The sequence below is a fragment of the Drosophila miranda genome, chromosome 3 (assembly GCF_003369915.1).
Source record: "Drosophila miranda strain MSH22 chromosome 3, D.miranda_PacBio2.1, whole genome shotgun sequence".
Taxonomy (NCBI): Eukaryota; Metazoa; Arthropoda; class Insecta; order Diptera; family Drosophilidae; genus Drosophila; species Drosophila miranda.
In genome coordinates this window covers 23,428,404-23,446,101 of record NC_046676.1, presented here as the reverse complement: position 1 = coordinate 23,446,101, position 17,698 = coordinate 23,428,404, and the positions used below count along the sequence as shown (strand labels likewise).

At 42.3% G+C, this 17,698-nt stretch overlaps 1 protein-coding gene and 21 non-coding genes across 22 annotated transcripts in view; 12 read left to right on the top strand and 10 right to left on the bottom strand.

Annotated features, from left to right (window-relative positions):
* Nucleotides 1-436: 436 nt before the first annotated feature.
* Nucleotides 437-509, top strand: Trnar-acg. Its single transcript has one exon. It is a non-coding gene; the product is annotated as a tRNA-Arg (tRNA).
* Nucleotides 510-769: 260 nt separating this feature from the next.
* Trnar-acg lies at nucleotides 770-842 on the top strand. The gene has a single exon. It is a non-coding gene; the product is annotated as a tRNA-Arg (tRNA).
* A 776-nt stretch (nucleotides 843-1,618) lies between these two features.
* Trnar-acg lies at nucleotides 1,619-1,691 on the bottom strand. Its single transcript has one exon. It is a non-coding gene; the product is annotated as a tRNA-Arg (tRNA).
* A 221-nt stretch (nucleotides 1,692-1,912) lies between these two features.
* On the top strand, nucleotides 1,913-1,985 carry Trnak-cuu. Its single transcript has one exon. It is a non-coding gene; the product is annotated as a tRNA-Lys (tRNA).
* Nucleotides 1,986-2,143: 158 nt separating this feature from the next.
* Nucleotides 2,144-2,216, bottom strand: Trnar-acg. Its single transcript has one exon. It is a non-coding gene; the product is annotated as a tRNA-Arg (tRNA).
* A 113-nt stretch (nucleotides 2,217-2,329) lies between these two features.
* Trnar-acg lies at nucleotides 2,330-2,402 on the bottom strand. The gene has a single exon. It is a non-coding gene; the product is annotated as a tRNA-Arg (tRNA).
* A 394-nt stretch (nucleotides 2,403-2,796) lies between these two features.
* The window catches only part of LOC108159345 (ecdysone receptor), an 83,444-nt gene continuing 68,542 nt past the window's right edge, over nucleotides 2,797-17,698 (top strand). Inside the window, exons 1-2 of the mRNA XM_017292551.2 lie at nucleotides 2,797-3,275; nucleotides 5,554-5,654. The gene's annotated coding sequence lies outside the window, so the exon portion shown is untranslated. The remainder of the gene's footprint in view (nucleotides 3,276-5,553; nucleotides 5,655-17,698) is intronic.
* Trnai-aau lies at nucleotides 5,810-5,883 on the top strand. Its single transcript has one exon. It is a non-coding gene; the product is annotated as a tRNA-Ile (tRNA).
* Trnai-aau lies at nucleotides 6,145-6,218 on the top strand. The gene has a single exon. It is a non-coding gene; the product is annotated as a tRNA-Ile (tRNA).
* Trnai-aau lies at nucleotides 6,412-6,485 on the bottom strand. The gene has a single exon. It is a non-coding gene; the product is annotated as a tRNA-Ile (tRNA).
* On the bottom strand, nucleotides 6,590-6,662 carry Trnak-cuu. Its single transcript has one exon. It is a non-coding gene; the product is annotated as a tRNA-Lys (tRNA).
* On the bottom strand, nucleotides 7,047-7,119 carry Trnak-cuu. The gene has a single exon. It is a non-coding gene; the product is annotated as a tRNA-Lys (tRNA).
* Nucleotides 8,387-8,459, bottom strand: Trnak-cuu. Its single transcript has one exon. It is a non-coding gene; the product is annotated as a tRNA-Lys (tRNA).
* Nucleotides 8,698-8,771, top strand: Trnai-aau. Its single transcript has one exon. It is a non-coding gene; the product is annotated as a tRNA-Ile (tRNA).
* Nucleotides 8,915-8,988, top strand: Trnai-aau. The gene has a single exon. It is a non-coding gene; the product is annotated as a tRNA-Ile (tRNA).
* Nucleotides 9,257-9,329, top strand: Trnak-cuu. The gene has a single exon. It is a non-coding gene; the product is annotated as a tRNA-Lys (tRNA).
* On the top strand, nucleotides 10,735-10,807 carry Trnak-cuu. Its single transcript has one exon. It is a non-coding gene; the product is annotated as a tRNA-Lys (tRNA).
* On the bottom strand, nucleotides 12,380-12,453 carry Trnan-guu. Its single transcript has one exon. It is a non-coding gene; the product is annotated as a tRNA-Asn (tRNA).
* Nucleotides 12,652-12,725, top strand: Trnan-guu. Its single transcript has one exon. It is a non-coding gene; the product is annotated as a tRNA-Asn (tRNA).
* Nucleotides 12,985-13,058, bottom strand: Trnan-guu. The gene has a single exon. It is a non-coding gene; the product is annotated as a tRNA-Asn (tRNA).
* Nucleotides 13,221-13,294, top strand: Trnan-guu. Its single transcript has one exon. It is a non-coding gene; the product is annotated as a tRNA-Asn (tRNA).
* On the bottom strand, nucleotides 13,442-13,514 carry Trnar-acg. The gene has a single exon. It is a non-coding gene; the product is annotated as a tRNA-Arg (tRNA).

Genomic DNA, 17,698 nt, shown 5'->3' with positions numbered 1-17,698 from the left:
ACTTTGTTGAGGCATGATTAGATGGGAGCTCCTCCGACCTGTACAACGGGTCTCCAGACTCGTATACAGTACATAATTTATAGAAAACGTTGCTACTACCAGAGTTTTGTGTGTTATCGCCACGGGAATTTGTTTGTCCTTGGACTTGTTATTGTTTCTTCATTCTTTAGTAATCGCATCGTTGGGGATTGTATATCGATTGATGGTCTTTCGAGTCATATTATCATCTCTCCCTCTCTCTCTCGATCGATCTATCTATCTGTCTGTCTTTCTCACCTTTACATACTCGTACTCTTGAGTTTATACTGGTTTTTTTCGTTTTATTTATACACGTGCTATTTTGTTTATTAAGTGGTCTAACAATAGACCCCGCTCACCGTTCTCATAAAGATAATGCTGTGCACTTAATTAAAGCTTAGTATCGGCTTGACTCAACGGTCCTGTGGCGCAATGGATAACGCGTCTGACTACGGATCAGAAGATTCCAGGTTCGACTCCTGGCAGGATCGACTAGATTTTTTTTTATATTACTTCTACAATAACAATCCATAAGTTTTATTTTGCTCATACTATGTACATATTTGAATATTTATACACATTTGAAATATACTTTCGTTTACAATTCTTTAGCATAGATCCATTCTTCAAACGCATTTGATTACGTTTAGGTGCAATTTGTTTACTATATAATTTTCAGGAATTTTTCGAATCGCAAATATATATAATCAAGCATAGAAGAAAAGTGTTATTTGGCGCCCAGAAAGTATATGGTCCTGTGGCGCAATGGATAACGCGTCTGACTACGGATCAGAAGATTCCAGGTTCGACTCCTGGCAGGATCGGACTTTTTTCTAAAGATAACAATTTTTTTGTTAAAAATATATTTTGTTGGATTTTTACGAAAAATAAAAATTCTTAGCGTATGTCTGCAATATGCGTTGAAAACCTTTTCTCGCTATGTATATTTTCGTTTGTTCAAAGTCATTTACAACAGTCACACGCACAAAAGCAAAGAGTGTCGTTTAAATCTCACCTTAAATGTCCTTGGCGTCGCATTAAGCCGCTGCAAAGCCCCCTCACCCCTCCTGGTTGGTGAGTGGAAACTTTCAGCTGTTTAACATAAAGCGCCACATAATCCACACGCTCTCCACACGACACCATTTGATTTGCGCTGAGCCACCGCCACCGCAGCTGCAGCTGTATTTTGTCATTGAATCCGAAATCCAAATCCCATCATGTCCGTCGCGTCGCTCCACGCTCCACCCCTCTGGTGTTTTCTTGATGCAAAAAAGTCAAAGAGTCACTCAAACACGTATGAATGACACGTCCATGGGAGGGGGGTGTAAGGTGTTAGTGCAACAACGAGTGAAACCTAAGCATGTTCCATTCGCTGAGAGTTAAAAAAATGTGTTTCTTTTTCATCCGTACCAAGCTAATGGAGAAGCAGTCACACACAATACCTAGTTGTTCTTGCCCTGCAGCACGCTCTTGACGAGCGTTCGCTTGTACATTCTTACTTTACATTCTTACATACATACTTCACTTCTGCAATCAAACACCCAATAGCGCCATATCTCGATAAAAAATTTAAATATATTCACGAAAATTAAAAAAAAGTCGATCCTGCCAGGAGTCGAACCTGGAATCTTCTGATCCGTAGTCAGACGCGTTATCCATTGCGCCACAGGACCGCATGGCAGCTTTGTGCCCAATGGTTGCCAAGTTTCTGTAGATTTCGAATATGAGCTTTTCATTAATATAGCTTTGTAATAATACAATCTCACAACCGTATAAATTCGGTAGTTCTACAAGAACAAAGTATCGAGTCAATACAAAATCAATGGCAAGATACACCGAAAGCCATAGCATCCAAAGAATGTCAGAAATAAACTTTGCCATAGTACACTCAAGTGCCCGGCTAGCTCAGTCGGTAGAGCATGAGACTCTTAATCTCAGGGTCGTGGGTTCGAGCCCCACGTTGGGCGAAATCAAACTTTTTGGTCTGTTTTTGTTTTGAGTTGGAATAAATTTGGAAAATATTCAGAAAATCTTAAATATTTTTTGATGTAGTACTTAAATATTCGAATACGTATTCAAATTGACAAATAATTTAAGCAAAAAACTTAAAAAAAAGATACTCTTGCGATCCTGCCAGGAGTCGAACCTGGAATCTTCTGATCCGTAGTCAGACGCGTTATCCATTGCGCCACAGGACCCGTTAATTATCAAGCGGCATAATAATTCCTACCGTAAGCATTTTATTGATAAATTCTTTATAAATAATAAAAGTTTATACAAAAAATAAAATTGATAAAAATAAAAAAAACTTCGATCCTGCCAGGAGTCGAACCTGGAATCTTCTGATCCGTAGTCAGACGCGTTATCCATTGCGCCACAGGACCCGTTGGCAACGGAATGACAAAAGCTGTACATGTGTGCGAGCAGCTTTATGATTCAAGAGAAACCATATTATCGACCGAGTTAGCAGTTCCATAAGCAGTGTTAGTAGTTGCCTCTGCTCAAAGCCCGAACGGCCCCACAGCAAGCGGCAGCCCCAACGCTCATACTCGATACGCAGAAATGAGCTCTCTCGCTCTTGAGAGCTCCAATTTTAAACCTTCAAAGTATATTAAGCATTGGGGTATGTTAAGTATGGCATGCGTTATATATTTGTGACGGTTTTACTTGTGATCCATACCGTTTTTTGCCTTGCCGAACAACATTTTTGGTCCCAGCAACATTTGAAGGCGGGCGTATTTGAAAGAATCGGCCTTGCCGCCCCCAAACACGCGAACATGAATGAAACATGTTTGGGCCGCGGCAACGGAAAGATAGAGTGTCGAATTTTCTTCTGAATTCAGAAAAGTCCGTTGGTTAAACCTATAATAACATCCCAAATTAGCAAAAGAAAAAACCACAAAATATATCACCTACAAAAATATTATCATACAAAAAATCTATGTGTATGAATACAGTTTCGGAATAGCTGATCCAAATCCAAACGTTGTACGTGTGCGGCAAAGGCGAATGCCAAGAAATTAACGGAAATCCCACGAAAATAACCGCTCTTACTCTAGAAGTGTCATGTGTGTGTTTATAGGAAAGTGCTCTTAGGAGTAGGGATTACTAGGCCTTAAACTCTTTGTGAGAATAACAATCGGAAGAATCCCACAAAGCCGCCTGTAAGTTTGTTTTGTGGCTGTGTGTGCGAGTTCTATGTAAAACAACAAAAATACAAAGTGTTAAATGTAAATAATATTTGTGTTTCGTTTTCGGTAAGTTGCATTCCATCCATCCTCTTTTTGGCGGAATGGAGTCGACAGTCTTCCCATGCGACCGACTGTCTGTCTGTTTTTCTGTTCCATCTCGGCTGCTGGCTGTTCTTCTACTTTATGGCGCTCTTCGTCTCTTCGTCGGTTTTTTTACGTCCTTTTTTGTTTTCATCGTCTGCTTCGGCTGAAAGCGAACAGCAATAAGTTGTTGTTCTTTTTGTGCTTCTTCTTCTCATTCTACTTGTTGTAGTTTTGTTGTTCTTGCTGTTTGTTTAGCTGTCGTTTTCTCCATTTACATACACCACTACATTTGTAAGCTCTCCGGTTGTGTGATTCTCTCCGTCTTGCTGGTCTCTTGGCGTTTGTTTCTCTCTCTCCTTCGCTGGCTCTCTTTCTGCCCACGTTCTTCTCGTTTCCTATGTGTGTTTGTAGGCCTCCACAGAGGCGTCGCTTCGCTGCCACTGCCTCTGCCAGCGACGCGGTTAACTCGTTTAGCGACTTGTACTACCCCACCCGTCCCCCTTCAGACAGCTTTTGGTAGTTAATGCAAGAGTCTAGAGGTTCTCTAGGTACTACCCTACAGATTTTTACTCGTATATGTATGTATATCCCCTGCATTAACTCAAGACAAACGATTCTTTTTAACACCGTGATTCAGAGATTTTTGTGTGTATTTTAGGGATTAATACCTTGTTTTATTCATTTAAGCGCATTGTGGTGATTTTTTTGCTCAGCTATAGCATTAAAGTTTACGATTTACCGTGGTTTTGTTCAGGCCACATACAACGCAACACAATTACCTTTCAGTTCGAATTGCGCCTAGAAACAGACCATATCATACACTTGGTATAGCTTTACAGTCGGTAGTCTCGATTCTGGAAAAACTCATAGAACTTTGTACTTAGAAGCCCCGTAAAATGGTTAATTTCCTTTCAGAATTTCAGTATAGAAATGACCCCAGGGCATTGTAAGTAGGGCTATACATCCGAATCTAAAAAGTCTTTACAGAAAACACAATATCTTTATAACAATATTGACCTTAATCTTTTTCCAAGTAAGATTTATAAATATAGAAGTACAACTGGCGATGTCATCGAAGAGATATAGAAATACTGGGAATAACACTAACATAAGCCACAATAGGTTTCCGCTTTAGTCGAGATGGGTTAAAAGAGAGTTGAAAACGCAGGAGAAGAGATATATGTAAATGCATCTATAAAACTATATTCTAGTCTTGGCAACAGGCCCCTCTTCAGAGCCCCATTAACCTGCAACAATCGGAAACTGGTCGGACAGCATACTATTGTACAATACATGCTGCACACATCTTCGTCCTCCATTTTGGGTTGCAACTTCGTCCGTACCGTCAGTCGCATCATCCGTTGAAAGCGAAAATAGCGCAGAGAGAATTGTGTTGGGTGTTCGTTCAGCAGAGTTCTCGCTGGGCTCTCTAGCCGACTGAAATGTATCTCGCAGATACATATCTAGAAACTGCCGCATAGAATGCAGTAGAACCAGACACAAGTAACTAAATATAATGTGCACCACACACAGATACACGGATACGCGCACACAGCCAGCGACAGACATGTATAAATATCCCGGCTGTCTATGTCTATGGGCCGCTTGCAATTTCATTTTCATTGCAACTTCATGCCCCTGACATCGGGCAGAATGACTGCCTCTCCTCTGCGTCTGTCCCCACCACACCATGACAGCACTACCACACCTCCTCCTCCTCATCCTCATCCTCATCCCCATCCGGTCGTAGTCTGCTTCATTGCAATTCTTCAGCATTTTGCTTTCATCTCTGGCAGCTCTTTTGCCCCGTCTGCCTGTTTCTACGCTCATTCTTCGACAATTGTAAGTTGTCGGACGGGACGGGCCTATTGAAGTTACGAGTATGCACATGCATCCCCGTCCACCCCTACCGCACGTATCTGTATCCCTGTACACTGGTGTGTGTGCGTGGGGGAGCTTTTTTTTGCCCTAACCTACACCACAGAAAACGTATTGCGTCGGCTCTCGGCTCTCCACCACCATCGCGTGGCCCCCATATCACTTCATTTTTGTATCTACGAGGCGTGCATTCTTCGCTTTTCACTCATTTTCTCTCCCTTCTTCTGGGTCTTTTCTCTTTTTTTCTTTATTAGTTTTCCTTTCATGCTGTATGCATGGGAAAACATGTTTCATTGATGCCTTTTCTGGCTGCTTCTAGTACTTGTTCGTGTGTTTCATTTCTGTCCTATTCATTACAGTAGATTTTTCCTATTCTTTGCAGTGATATACCCATAAGTTGGCAGATCCATTTCCGTCTTCAACGTGCAATAAAATAAAACTACGGCAAACAACACATTGAAGTAAATACCAGTCATCCTATTGGTAAGTTAACAAATTTAAATTTTATTATTTATTATATATGTATGTACATATGTACATACATATGTACATATGTATTTCGCGAGTTTAGAACGTGCATTCCTAATCACTTAGCTCCGAGAGTCTCAATTCGGACAAATTGACCGCGACGATCACATGGCCCATTAGCTCAGCTGGTTAGAGCGTCGTGCTAATAACGCGAAGGCCGCGGGTTCGATCCCCCCATGGGCCAGAGTTTGATCCTCTTTTTTTTCAATATTTTGGTACATTGATGTTCTCAATGGATTTGCTTAGCTTATCTTGATGAGTAAAACATACGAGTTTTAGAAAAGTGTCTACATCACACTGGTTCGATCAGAAGCTCTTCTGGCCCACTGTTCGCTTTTTGTTAGTGTGTTTCCTATATTGTTTATTATCAAGCATTGATATTGATTAAAATAAAAAATGTTCTGTGTATTTTGAAAAACATCCCGAATACAAAATGGCGTCAAGAGGCCCATTAGCTCAGTTGGTTAGAGCGTCGTGCTAATAACGCGAAGGTCGCGGGTTCGATCCCCTCATGGGCCAGAATAATCTTTTTTGTTCTTAAAGATAACCCTTGTCCCCAAAGGAAAAGTAAAATATTAATAAAACTTAATGCACATGTGCATATTAAAGAGATCTAGCAAAGTGCTTTGACGTCATACAAAATCATAAAAGTAACTTTTATAGGAAATTAATGATTTAAATTTATACTGAAAAAAAACCAAAAAGTAACTCCTGGCCCATGGGGGGATCGAACCCGCGGCCTTCGCGTTATTAGCACGACGCTCTAACCAGCTGAGCTAATGGGCCTGTTGTGTACTTTCTGCCATTTGTAATACTTAAGCATATGTTAGCTAGCTTGCTTGGAATAAATAGTATTTTTATAAGGGATAAGGAAAGACGAAAAAAATTGTCGCCCAACGTGGGGCTCGAACCCACGACCCTGAGATTAAGAGTCTCATGCTCTACCGACTGAGCTAGCCGGGCTGTGTATTGTTGTCCGTCCATAGTATTTGTCTCCAGTTCAGTAGGAAAGGATCGTTTTTTCGGTATTTGATAATGAAATTTGCTATAGAATGGAGAATGACGTGCATAATATTACATATTCAGGACTACATATTTTGTTGCACTTTGAAACTTCTTTCTCGAAATACAGTTGAACTACCATAGCTCGAACGCCTGTAACTTTAATTTCCAATATTTCCAACTAAAACAGTCAAAGTCTTCACAAGTCGAATATTTTCTTTATGTTATAGTGGTTCGACATATGGAAGTTAAACTGTAGCTAAAATTTGGTCTGAAAATATAAGTTAGAGACAAATCACTAGCGCAGAACAGGAAATATAAAAAAAGAACAAAAAGTTTGATTTGCGCCCAACGTGGGGCTCGAACCCACGACCCTGAGATTAAGAGTCTCATGCTCTACCGACTGAGCTAGCCGGGCTTGTTGCCTGCTGGCTTCCGAAGCCCAAACTTGGTCCCCTAAAGCACCTCGAACAGTGAACCAAAGAACTCCGTATACGTGGCAGCGTCGAACATTGATTTATTTTTAGCCCCGTCTAGACTCTAGACAACCTCTGGACGGTTACCCACACACCCTACCATACCTTTCGGTATCATTTTCGCCATCCCTATTTGTGTCTGCGTATCCCTCTTTCCTGGATAGAATTGTTTTCTTGGCCGCACGACGGACCCTATTGTCTGGTTGTAGCACATTTTTTCTGCTTCCTAATGGAAACGATGTATAAAATTACGCGCCTACCTCAATGCAGTAGATGCAGGGGGCTCAGGGAATGGGGATCCGAACGAAGGCTATGGGAATGGAAATGGTAATGGTAATGGGGGTGGCGGTGGCAGTGCCGGTGCCGGTGGCAGTCATGGCAATCCCCTACCATACCCTGTTCTGTCTGACGCCGCCGCTTGCCGTCGGCCAAGTAATTTGCTATAAAATATTAAAACGAAACAATGTGAGAAAGGAAACAAAACAAAATACTCAGAGAGAGAGATGGTAGACAGACCTAAGCTGGAGCTAGAGCAGAAGCTGATGAAGGCTCGTGTGGGACCATGGGAGGGAAACGCGCATACTGTGGCGCAGATAATCAGCCTGGCAGACGTTTTCTGTTGCCCTACGATTCAGACAGTGGGGCATGTTGATACGCACGATGATATTGCTTCTTAAGCTAAATAAAATCTATAATTTTTTGTAGAAATCTTACAATTTGGTCCATATGAAAGTCGTTTTATGTATCTTAGAAATCTGATGGATCTAAAGCTGTTATGCGTGTTCATTTGGGTTACAATTGTTCGTTGGAAGTGCATTTGAAGGAACCTTCACAAGAATATTCATTATGTGCATACAAATTGAAAGAAAAAGAAAGAAAAAGACAGCCAAGGCAAAGCTTATTTGTGCAGACAAATTGTTTATGTTGTCGTCGGCGGTTGCTGCGCACATGCTGCCCAGTTCATGTCTCCACATACCCCATGGGTAGGCGCATCACGCATTATGTTGTCCACCCTCTCACATACTTTCAATCAGTATGCCACTGGCAGCGTCTGGTACTGCCACAGACAAGGCCAAATATGTTGGGGTAGGTTTCCAGAGTAAAATCAACAGAACTTTGATTAAAATAGAAACAAGAGCGCAGCCAAAGAGGCGTGAGCTTACCAAGCGTATACAGTAAAATATATTTGATGGCAAAAAAGTGATTTTTCGCCCAACGTGGGGCTCGAACCCACGACCCTGAGATTAAGAGTCTCATGCTCTACCGACTGAGCTAGCCGGGCTGTTATCAAGGTCTCGAAGATAGGAATTCAAGCGAAATCTCAACCGATCGATAATGAATATCCCTAGACGATCCTACAGGTACTAAAGGAATCATTGCCTCTATTAAAACTTGTGTATGGAATAGATTATTCACAATCTCTAACTGCTTAGGAGATATAGCTTGTCTTATCTTAGTTAAATATATTGATTAGTTTTATAGGTATTTCAAGAAGTCCTACAAACAAGATGGCGGTATGAGGCCCATTAGCTCAGCTGGTTAGAGCGTCGTGCTAATAACGCGAAGGCCGCGGGTTCGATCCCCCCATGGGCCAGGTATTACTTTTTGGAGTATAGTTTTGTAAATATTTATTTTTGTTTGAAGTGCTGCATGATAGCTTAATTTATATGATTTAATTGAAGTATGTTAATTTTTCCGTTATTTGAAAATCATCACGAATAGAAAATGGCGTCAAGAGGCCCATTAGCTCAGTTGGTTAGAGCGTCGTGCTAATAACGCGAAGGTCGCGGGTTCGATCCCCTCATGGGCCACACTTTTTATTTTTGGTAGGATCGGTTTTGAATTGATTTTCAGTCGAACTTCAGTCAGTCGCTCAAAGCGATATAGTTAGAAGATTGATATGATATTATAAGACATTCTCCGTGTGGAAAGTAAAACCATAGTAAAGTTCAAACAGAAGACTCGAATTGTTTTGGGATTTGTAACAAAATAAAATGTAATAAACAAAAATGTCATGATCTATTATCGGATCCTTATTACGAATTTCAGAAAGATATATGGTCCGTTACAAGGTATATTGCCCGGCTAGCTCAGTCGGTAGAGCATGAGACTCTTAATCTCAGGGTCGTGGGTTCGAGCCCCACGTTGGGCGAAATCAAATTTTTGGTTGTATTTTTATTATTGTTCTATTCCAGATATTATAGAAACGTAATGAGAATTGATTGAGACATTTTTTAGTTTAAAAAGTCGTGTATTCATATTAAAAAACGTCAAAATTATGAAAAGATTAGTACAACGAGGGGGAACGTTGTGAGTTGCTGCGGACACCGCAACTCTACGGTTATACCCGATACTAAGTCAGTATAACTCTCCTCCGGCAGACGCCGCTAATATTAAACGACACGACAAAGAGTGCTTGCGAGAGAGACAGAAAATCAGTCTGAGCGTGACGTCGGGCGCTGCGTAGCCACTGAAAATTGATTTCTTGCTTTTGGCTACAAAAATGATCCGATCTGATCCAGATTCAGCAATCTGATAGATATGGTCATTATCTATGATTCTGCGTTTTTAGTTTTCTCGAATGTGCAATATTGTGGATGCAACAGATTTTCGTCTTTTGTGGGGGCGGAAGGGGGTGGGGCGAAATTCTGAGATATACGTTTTATAGTGAGATCTAACAGAAGTGCGGATACCAAATTTGGTTACTCTAGCCTTAATAGTCTCTGAGATTTGTGGATGCCCCAGATTTTCGTACATGAAACAGAGCGAGAAAGAATGAAATTGTTTTCTTGATTCTGGCTATAATCATTATTCGATCTGGTTCAGATTTTGCACTGCAGAAGATATGGTCATCCTCACCGATTCTGCGGTTTTGGTTTTATCGTATCTTTAAAAATGTGGATGCCACAGATTTTCGTCCTTTGTGGGGGCGGAAGTGGGCGGGGCGAAGTTTTGAAATATTTTTGTAGCAGTGACATATCACAGAAGTCTGGATCCAAAACATCGTTGCTCTAGCTCTTATAGTCTTTGAGCACTAGGCGCTGAAGGGGACGGACGGACGGACGGACAGACGGACAGACAGACAGACAGACATGGCTCAATCGACTCGGCTATTGATGCTGATCAAGAATATATATACTTTATGGGGTCGGAAACGATTCCTTCTGGACGTTACACACATCCACTTTTACCACAAATCTAATATACCCCAATACTCATTTTAAGTATCGGGTATAATTAAACATGGATGAATGCATGCTGTTTTTAGTATACCTTACAATCTGATCAAAAAATATTTTTATATTAAAAATCAAAAGTAAGAAAATGAACTGCTTTACAAAAATATTTTTAAATACATAGAGTTACATATGTATACAGTATAGACGGATTATATATGTTGATACCTCCCATACTTTTACAATCGTCCAAAATTCTATGTAAGTATTTCAAAATATATAATTTAAATTCAAAAATAGAGGTGATGAACTGTTCGATCGTTTTCTGAATCTTCTCCCCTAGAATTTCAGCAAGATCTATTGGCCAAACCTGGCTACATTGCCCGGCTAGCTCAGTCGGTAGAGCATGAGACTCTTAATCTCAGGGTCGTGGGTTCGAGCCCCACGTTGGGCGAAATATCTTTTTTCGTTGGTCATTTTAGTTTTGGTTCAGTTTTCCTCCTCTTCTTTCTTATCAGTTGGCCTTGGCAATCGCGTCATGAATTTGATCCGAGTGCAGTTACAACGGCGCTGCATTGTCTGAAAACCCCTAACGAAGGCAATCCATAGACCTGACCGAAGACTGGAGCTGAAACAATACTCGCGTCTGTGGAAAATGCCAGTGCATACATATTTCCATATTGAAATAAAACACTGTCGCGAGCCAAAGCGACGCAGTCCGTGGCTAATCGTCTGGGTCTGGGGCCTAGGGCCAGCAAGCAAATGCAAATGCAAATAAAAGCACGTTTAGAAAATGCAACAAAAAAATCATTGTATGCATAACTTGGAAATTTGAATGGCCGAACCAAACCGAACCAAACCGACAGCAACGGGACGACGTCGAAATATTAAAAACGTTTTGTTTGTCATGCAAATAAAACGAAACGAGGCGAATGACTGAACTTAACCTTAAAAATAAAACCACACACACACACACATTTACGGAGAATATTTAGCAGTACTCGTATAGATATGGTTTCCTATATGAGATGGCGACTATTTTGTTTATATGGCGCAAAATGCGGTTAATGCACTGCAATCAAAGCGATTTTTGTGGCAAGAGCTAAAACAAAACGTTGCAATATTTTGATGTACTCGCAAGCATGAAGGCATACTGTGCTTGTCATAATTGTATAATCACATAGCAAATGGAAGAGAACGCCAAAGCCGATCATTTACACCCGCTTCGTTTCTTTGCCACGCATTCGAGTTTTAGCCAAATATTTAATATCCCGCTCATCCGAAAGTGCTGAGGAACAGTTTGTGACATTGAGTAAGTTATAGATCTAGGTATCTATAAGCAAACCGAATTGATTTGATGCGGCTTTTGTGTTCAAAAGTTCGCTATCGGTTATTGCTCTTCTTACAATGTCGTCAGGCACTGTATGCAACCCCCATTTATAATATATATGGCTTACCCATACTTGTTATAGTTGCCATTAGACGATGTTATTTATTATAGCTTTTGTGATGTGATGCCGTATGAGGTTCTAATTGGGAGACGTGGTGTAGACTCAGTTACGTGAGATTTCAGAAAACTAGCTGTGAAAAGTATACATACATATGTACAAGTTCCCCTTCTCATTCCACATGCATTTTCAGGGGTTGTAACACAACTCATCATCCCATCTGCCGATTCTGTTGATTCCAATTCATTTGCCATTTCCTCCTTCAGCGCGAATCGTGACGAAACGCTTTACATAAATGCAGTTGGATCGCCTCCAGTCCAGTCCATTGCACTGCATAAATTTACAGCGGACTGACCCAGCGCGCAAAATGTGTTATTGTACAAACTGGATCCAGTCTGCAACTGGAATCGCAGTCAGAAGAGTGGTAAAAGAGAGGATGTTGCAAAACATGCATGCATCGAGCTGCTCTGCGGGTTTCGTGAATGTGACCTTGGATTGATATCAGTTTGAACGCGATCCGATCCCACCTTCGGTTTCTTTATAGAGAGCTTCATTAAAAGTATGGAAAAAAGTTGTGCCGCCCCCGGGTGGACTCGAACCACCAACCTTTCGGTTAACAGCCGAACGCGCTAACCAATTGCGCCACGGAGGCCCATGCCGCTTTCACGGCAAATCGCGATTAAAAGAGAATCTGCTGCGTATAATTCTGGAATCTTGCAAAAAAAAGGAGGAACTGATCAACGACCCTTCGTTATCTAATCGGGGTTGCAGTTTTATATGATGAATCAGTGTACAAATTCTTGGGTAATCTCTTCCCCCAAAGTAGGTATAATTTTTCGCTGCTTCTATAGCCTCCGTGGCGCAATTGGTTAGCGCGTTCGGCTGTTAACCGAAAGGTTGGTGGTTCGAGTCCACCCGGGGGCGGCTATAATTTTTTTTGTATATCTTACAAAAGATTTTCTTATATTTCTTGTTATTTACATTTTAAGTAGTTTATTTCAAATAGTAAACTCAATTCCCAATTAACATATAACTGCGTTATATTTCTAGGATTTTTGATCTTGTGAAAAATTAGAAAAACTTAATACAAATCTCACTATATCTTTCATTAGCTCCTTTATATTTGTTGGTTTTTTTAATCGTGTGAAAAATGAGAAAAGGGAATACAAAAAAAGTTGTGCTACGCCCCCGGGTGGACTCGAACCACCAACCTTTCGGTTAACAGCCGAACGCGCTAACCAATTGCGCCACGGAGGCCTCTGAAACATCGTAAAATTCTAGTAAACTTATAAAGAAAGCTAACTACAAAGAAAAATCTGAAAAGAATTGGGTAAATCCCAAAGCTGCCTTTCTTTCGAAAGTAGTTAATGTCCGGAGAGAATTTCTATCTTAAAGCTTGAATTTTGACCTATTTCCATGGCCTCCGTGGCGCAATTGGTTAGCGCGTTCGGCTGTTAACCGAAAGGTTGGTGGTTCGAGTCCACCCGGGGGCGGCCATATCTCTTTTTGTTGTACCGTTCTAAATAAAATAATCTCTACGGGACCACTAGAAGAAAGATTTAATTTTACTTCAATGATAATATTGATAATGACAATAATTTGTGATTAAAAAGAAAAGACAAAAATTATGCAAAAAACGTCGATCCTGCCAGGAGTCGAACCTGGAATCTTCTGATCCGTAGTCAGACGCGTTATCCATTGCGCCACAGGACCGGTTGAGAACGATTGGCACGGTTACACATACAAGCCGCTGGCTGATTAGAAATTGTTTAACATTGTTTGTGTTTTATGTTTAGATGTTTATTTTCATTGAGTACGAAAGACCCCGACCCCGCTGTCATCGGCCTATTCTTTCAACCACTGCTGTGCTTGAGCTTGTTGACGATCTGATCTGTCGAGGCTCTGCATAGTTGTAAGACTCTTATAATTTATGCAAGCTCATTGACTTGGGCATTCGTTTATTTCTGACGTCATTGGCAGAAGTATCATATCATAAACTCGTTTTGCCCAAAGAAGAATAAGATAATTTAATGATTTTTGCTGCTTATATGGAGCTTCATTAAAGTTTGCTATTATTTAAGGTTAAGCTCTGTACGTACCGTACTGAAATGTTAAATATTTGCTAGACGGAAACAGCCATGATAGACAGCGGAGGCCCGGTCGCCATGTTCGTTTCCGCTGCATTCCCTGCCAACTCTCACCTCACTTCCGGTCGACATTACAAGTTGTTTTCCTCGTTTTAAGAGTACTCTGGGGGATAGTCCACGTCCTGCAGCTGTTGGTTCTCATGGGGCGGGTTTCAACTTTAAATTCTACATTTATTTTGAACCAACTTTCCGTTCCGTTTCTATTCCCATCACGCACCTGAGGCCATCACAGACCACTGCCTGTTGGCGAGAGTGGTTTTAGGCCAAAGAGTATTCAGAATTTTCCATGGTCGGGCCACTCCTGTGCTTTCTCCCTCCCCTTCGACTTCAATGGCGTGACATCATATTGGGGGTTTTGCACTCCCTTAACCATGTCTGGGGCATTCTTAGGCTCTTGTCTGGCCAGGGGCTGGAACTGACTACAAAATGCAGGCCATAAAACATGGGGGAAGAAAAAAACTGAAATAGCTAAGAAACTTTTCTGTAAACCTGGCTAACACAGGGCATGCCAAAAAGTTGAAAACGAAATTCGCGGCAGTCTTGTGCAGCGGCACAAGTGAAATTTATTGATTTTCTGCAACATTTTCAATTCCATTTAACGGCTTGTCGAGACTGAAACTGAGACTGGAGGGGCCACGTCCTTGCCTCAGGCGTCGCCATGATGGCTGGCAGGTGGTAGACCTTTCCACTTGGTCATTGCCAGGCCCCGCTGCAGCCCCGGCCCTGTCCCACAGAACGGGAGTGCTTTTCTTTGCATTCAACTTAACTTTTCACTTCGTTAGGCTCGGCCCATCCCCTAGTTGACTCTGCCACTGCCACTGACACCCCCATCCCCAGGCATTGGCCCACAAATTGGCGCATTGTTTGGGTCAAGGATGCAGCAAGGAATGCAGCGTCATGCTGGTCCCCAAGGCGTCCATGTGGGCGTTTTCTCTGCCAGCGGGACGGGGTGGTATGTGCTAGTGTTGAAAGCTTTGAACTTTTAAACAGTTGCCCCCCGCTGCCCGTTTGGTTAGGGGTGGTGGGGTCAGGTCAGCTGCTTGCACCCTGTCCTCATCGAAAAATACACGTTTAGTAAGGGAATGGAATTCAATGTCCGGGGAATTGTCTGGCAGCATGCATAAAACATGAGGAAATGTCTGCCGCTTAAAATGTCAATAAACGAAGGAGGTGGTCGTCGTTCTGAAGGACCCGTGTCGATGAGGTTTGATTGGGAATTGTTTCTGTGGCTATGGTTAAGAGTTTATATCGTATTACATATTTATATTCATTAATTAAAGCTTCAGGGTGGGGGTATCCGTAATGAATGAAGAATTTTTCTGAATTTCTCTTATCCTATGAATTTCTTCTAAACATAAACTAAACCATACATAATCCAATTTGAACATTCCGAAACTACACGTCTTATCGATCTATACCATAACAAATTTCCCCCTCCCCATCCATGCTCTGCCAACCAGACCTCATCTGCGATCCCATATAATAGCCAAAGTTGACCTACCTACACATGCCATTTACACAGGTGGAAATGTCATGCATGCATTACATTGTAGCCTCACACACAACCCCTCCCTCCCTTCCCACAGTGCAAGCTTTCCCTTTTCCACTGTCTTCTTCCCCTCGTCATCACATGATGTATCCGTTGCAATTGCTCAATTGTACAACGCCCTAAAACAAGACCGAAAAAAAAACTATTTAAAAAAGGAAAAGAAGAATAACGACAGCGTCAAAGCGAGAGTGAATGCACTGCTCTGCCGCTGCTCTGCCACCGCCAAAAATAAGCATGCACCGAGAAATAGGCCGCCGCCGCTCTGCTCTCTCCTACTCTTCTTGTAATGGTTTTAGCTGCACGGGTAGTTGGCGCTCTCCTCCGACAAGGCGCAGGCTCTCCAGGCCCCTGACAAAGTTCCCTTTCGGTGTCGCTGTCGCTGCTGCAGTTTCAGTTGGCGCCGCTGTCACAGTCGCCGCCAAGTGCAAGAGCAAGTATCGGCGAGTATGGCCGCGCCGCTATTTACGTCATCGCCAAAGACATGCAATTGTGCACTCTCTCTGCTCGGCACTGCTCTCTCAGAGATGGGCCACTGTGGGCATCCATCGGTTACCCGTGCCGATATCTAGGTCAATCCTTTCATTGTGTAGTGAGTGCTAATCAACATCGCATGTTAAATGTTAACACTCAATAATTTATTCAAGATAATAGGCTGCCATCTAGTATAATCCAACTAATCTCCATTGTCTGATCTACGTGATAAGTCCACCTCGTTTCGTGATTCATCGCTACATTTGCCCATCTCTAGTGCATATGGGTATCAGGAATAATTGGGCGCTCATCTGTATGGGAGTGTTTGTGTGAGTCTGTTTTGGGTGAGTGGAGGGTGGTGTAGGGATTTCGTTGCAACAGCAATTTTCGCTATGGCTCGCTGCGCTTTGCCGTTTTCGCTCTCCCCCATTCCACACTCTCTCACGCTCGCTCTCGTCTCGCCGACAGCCTCGTAAAGAGCGCTGTAAAAGCTGTAAAGTTGCATGCGCCGCCGCCGCTGCCGTTGCCGCTTACATTCACATTTGCATACCTATGCGTCTCCCGCTCTATCTCTCTCCGTGTGGTGTGCGTTGTTTGGCTGTGTCTGTTTGTTGGTGAGTGTAAAATTATTCATTTTTTTTCTAAGGTTCAGTCTCAGAGTTGAAGGTCAGTTGATGTTTTATGTCATTCAACTTTCAGCCGTTTGTCGTCGTCGTTGCCGTTGTCGTTGTTGTATTAGTTTTTCATTGGTTGTTGTAGCTTTTGTAATTCGTGTTGTTGGTTTCTTAACATTTTCGTCATCGCTGCGCCAGCGGTTTTTTTTCGCTGGCGATTCGCTCGCGTGTCAAGCCATTCAATTGGGGCGTGGAGCCCCACCCGCTTCTGCTCCCATCATCCGCTCCACCGCTTCCGTTGCCGTAGCCGTTGCCCCTCCTTTGAGTGCAGTTTAGCGGGAAATCACTCTATTACCACTTAAGGTAGCTGGTTGGGTGGGATTGGGGGTGGTATGCACTTCCATTTGTGCATTTTACACGACCCTGCGCTTTATTGGATTCCCTAGCCCCTGCTTCGTACCTCGTGCCCCTGCTAATAGGTTCAATAGACGATTATAGCCAATTAGAGAGGGCTGCATGGGAGGCAGTGTGAGGTTATGTTGGGTTTCGTTCCAGGTAAATAACAGTAAATTCAAAGAAATGTCTTGGGATTCTCTCTCAAGTAAGGGCCACACCGACAAACCTGACCTTTTTGCTGCTTTTGGGAACCGTTAACAACAACAAACCAACACAAAAAATTGCCAAATTCCCACGAATTAGGAAAAAAACACTCATATACACGCAGAAGAGCATGCACTGCGAGAGGACTGTGGAAAAAGAGCAACAAAAATCATTGAAAAAAAAACCTGAGAAAAAAACCATTAAAATCAAAAGTCACATAGTGGCACGCAGCAGCAGCAGCAGCGGCGGGCGAAATCAACACACAAAAAAGTGTGTTACAAAGTCAAAAGCGCAAAAGCAACAGCAAAACCAACAGCAACAAAGGTAAACCGCAGCAATAGCGCAGGCAACAACAAGTAGAGCTCAAAGAGAGAGACGAGACGAGACAGAGTGAAAAAGAAACCAAGAATACCAGCAACCAACAGACAGAGAGACCTGGAGTCTACAATGGGCCCAAGCACGAAAACCGGTTTTCGGTTTCTCAAAAGTTCCGCCACACTGGCCCAAAAGCTAGCA